The 3,665-nt window shown below is 44.4% G+C and overlaps 1 long non-coding RNA gene across 2 annotated transcripts; it reads right to left on the bottom strand.

The window, feature by feature from the left end:
* Window positions 1–2,071: 2,071 nt before the first annotated feature.
* Window positions 2,072–3,408, bottom strand: LOC135824955 (uncharacterized). Of its 2 annotated transcripts, none has more exons than XR_010554986.1 (2): window positions 2,909–3,408; window positions 2,072–2,272 (listed from the first exon to the last, which is right to left on the bottom strand). It is a non-coding gene; the product is annotated as an uncharacterized LOC135824955 (long non-coding RNA). The 2 variants fall into 2 exon arrangements; XR_010554987.1 differs by having other exon boundaries at window positions 2,990–3,408.
* Between the last annotated feature and the right edge of the window lie 257 nt (window positions 3,409–3,665).

Raw genomic sequence — 3,665 nt, 5'->3', positions numbered from 1 at the left:
CAGGCCAAACTCATCGTAGCGTTCTGGTGAAAGAAAGGCAATCCCCACAACAACGGGTAAGGACCGTGTCCGGGAACAGGGTGAAACGCCGTATCGTTTATATCAGCCAGATCTGCCAGCTGCGACAGTACGCCAAGGAACATACCCAGGAGTCTCTCGCCTTCAGAATGGCTAAGTGTCGCTGTAAGTCCGTTCATTTTGATCAGGGCAGCTACAGTCCTCGCCAGGAAAAGAAAATGAGGTTGGTCCAGCACTAGACGTTAGAGAACGACGACATATACACTATTTCACTATACCAGTTTTTTTCTTATCTTGGTGATCTGTTTTAAGATCTCAAAGCATCGATGCTTTTAGCTGTTCAGGTGCTATGTTTAGCTCCAAAGTTCTCAAAATGGCGAGCATCCTTGCGACATACGTGAAGTACCTTATCACAACCCGGATGTGAAATTGAACATTTTCTGCGGCGTTCATTGCTTGCTGCGCCACATTATAACCACCTTTTCCGTGTCCCTTGGGCGTGATTGATCACGCAGCGTTGAGTCGTTGACACCAGCATACTGTGGCGAAACGTCATGCATCAAACGCATGCATCCAAACGTTATTTCTAACTGTTGGTGTGAGCCCTTCACACATCGCTCACTCCCAAACTACATACCGAGTTCTAGATGCACGAGCAGTCTCGAACGAAGTCACTGTCGCCTGCCGCTCTTGCTAGAGACAAATTCCAGTTCAGATTCTAACGCTATCCATCATCAAAGGCACAGTTGTGATTCATTGCACATAATTGTCGTTGTACTCACCGGTTTCTGATGGACGTCGGGCAATTGAGTAGCTGCTCATCAAGAAGGTCAGCGATGGTTTCCAACGTGAAATAGCTATGCAACAGCTCGTTGAATGTCAGTATCACATCAGTCAGTTTTGTGCTAATTGTGAAGTATTTTGACTCAACATTATCCTTGAATCGTTAGTGTTGTACTAAACGAATACGTTGTAACCTTATAGTGCTTTTTTAACAATTTTATTCCCTTGACTCTCCATCCGAGTTTGATTCCCAAGTGTGCTTTATTAAAGCCTCCTTTCTCGTATAGAATGCGGGTTTGAATCTAATCCTGAGTTTCAAGATACATTGTCACCATATCATCCTGATTTAGTGTGGACACACATATGAATACCTGGATTGAATAGAAGCCTGACCACGCCACCACTCCCCTTAGTCAGTGCTCACGCATGACGGGTTAACGTGGCTCTAGTAAAAAAATGTGAATAGAAGCCTAGCCCTGACATCGGCATGAACAGGAATATAATAAATAAATAAAAATTCACGATTCGTGGGAAACTCGGCCATCAAGGCGCAGATACAGCTCCTAAAGCAGCGGGAGGTGAATAGATCAGACCCTACACAAAGGGGTCAAAGACGGAAATCCCATTCACTGCATCCATGCTTCCCTCGTGCCGAGCAACAGGAATTATTTTGAGCGATGTTTACCAAGCCCTGCACATTATGGCGATTACGCAATCACACAATCTTAAGTTGTGTGCGTTATTGTGCATGGGCAGCAATGTGATGGACGAAAAGAGAAAAAATGTTGGAAAAGAAAATCTGATTGCTCATAACATTAATTGTACCAGTACATGTAAGAGACAAAAGAAAAAAGACGCCAAAAAAGGATCTGTTTTGTAAATTTCTCTCGTGATATCAGCCATTACTTCAAAGGTGTATTCGAGCCAAACTGGTATGTTAACGCTTTGTTGTTCCGTATGTATTAGGGATTTCATATCCTAGGAACATCAGCTCAGTGTCACAAAATATTCTACACACAGAGTTTCCACGATACAGCTTGGACAATGAGATGATCATTGCAGCTCCTAAACTGCGTTGACACGTAATGTGTCACTGTGTTTTGGGACAAAGCTATGGCCTGTTAGGATTGTATGACCTTGGTGCTTTAAGGGGGTTCGGGACAGTTAGGCCCAAAAATTTAATTTCAACATCAGCCCAATCTGACATCAGGTTTGAATAGGTACAGCCTTATATTTTCGCTTAGTAACATCGGTTTTTCAATTGCCCGAATAGGTCTTGCCAAAAACACAATTTTCCTTGATGACACAAAATAACACAAAATCCCAAAATTGATGAGAAATCGTCCATAACATCAGTTAGGACAGAAAATATGACATAAAATTTTACAGACTGTTCGAGGTATTGACTAAGATGATATCAACACCGAAAAATGTACACTTTGGTTGACGATGGGATCCAGGTCGTCATTTCCTGGAGAAGATCAAAAAGACGCAAAAAATGAAACTTTGAATATTTTTTGCAGCTTATTTTTGAGTTTGCCCCATATGTGGATACTTCAAATACGTTCTATAAGTGGGTTGGAACAGGTTTACCGCGGCGAAAATAGGGGTCACCGTGCATATTCTGGAGAAAAATCCAAAAAACTGTCAAAATTTGCCTAAAATTGGTAAATTCACGTATCTATGTTGCTTGTACTTCTCTGCTGCTGCTTTGGTCATAACGTATTGGATTTTTGGCTGTTAGGTGTTGCATAAACTCACTAGAGCCCTCGGCGTTCAGAACAATACAAGGATGGAATTGCTGAACTAGTAAATTTGCCGGAAAACCCTGGGTGCACGCATTATCGATAGGTACTTTTCTCCATGATTACTCTCCGGTTGGTACTTGGTTGTGATACATGTACATGTAGCTGTGATAGCGCTTAGCACAGCCCCATATCAAACTACAATGAAAGCTGACATGTTGGAATGAATCAGACAACAATTACATTGAGTCCTCTTGTTCTTCAACTATGCAAGCTAGAACGTGTCCCCACACTGGCAAAAATGATGGTATTTTGCGGTGCGCACAAACAAGTGAAGCACTGTGCCACAGGGCGTTCCTTACAGTTGGGTTGCTGCTGGTTCTTCGCTAGGTGTTCAGCCACCGCTAATATAATCTTCCTTGAGACTGTCACCCGCTTCTTACCTCCGACTTGCTCCTTCATCAGTCTGGAAATGGCTGGCTCACCACTTCGTTTGTAGGACAAGACAAAGTGCTTCATCACCAACCCACTGGCAGCTGCCCGCACTGAAACTGATTTAGAGAAGCACGTTGCTTGGACCAACGGTTGAAGGGTGGCCAGCCGCTTTTGCTGATGTTCTGCAAACTCCATCGCCGAACATGCTGATGCAAAAGTGACAGAGCGCTACAGGATACTGGCATCAGGGCGAGCTTCGACAATTTCAGCTAGGGCCGCAACATCCGCAACAGCATCATGAGCAGCGAACTCATTCCCAACGATGAACTATAAATCAATGTGAGGCTGTAGCTTGGGAGCTCCGGTATCGCGGTTTAGGGATCAGAGTGTTCACCCAGCACAAAAATGCATACCATCGACACACACATCCGTGCACACATACACACACACACACACACACACACACACACACACACACACACACACACATACACACGCACACACACACGCGTGCATGCTCTCACACGCAATAGAACACACGCACGCGTACACACACATACATTCACGCACGTGTGCGTACCCACCCACATGCATGTGCACACTCATGTGCATGAGTGGAGATGCCCGCATACACATGTCACACCAACATGCCCTGGGAGCGGTCATGCACGTGTGTATAGTACA

Source organism: Sycon ciliatum, chromosome 9 (assembly GCF_964019385.1).
Source record: "Sycon ciliatum chromosome 9, ocSycCili1.1, whole genome shotgun sequence".
NCBI lineage: Eukaryota > Metazoa > Porifera > Calcarea > Leucosolenida > Sycettidae > Sycon > Sycon ciliatum.
Note: the sequence above shows the minus strand (reverse complement) of the source record. Positions and strands in the feature narration are given on the sequence as shown.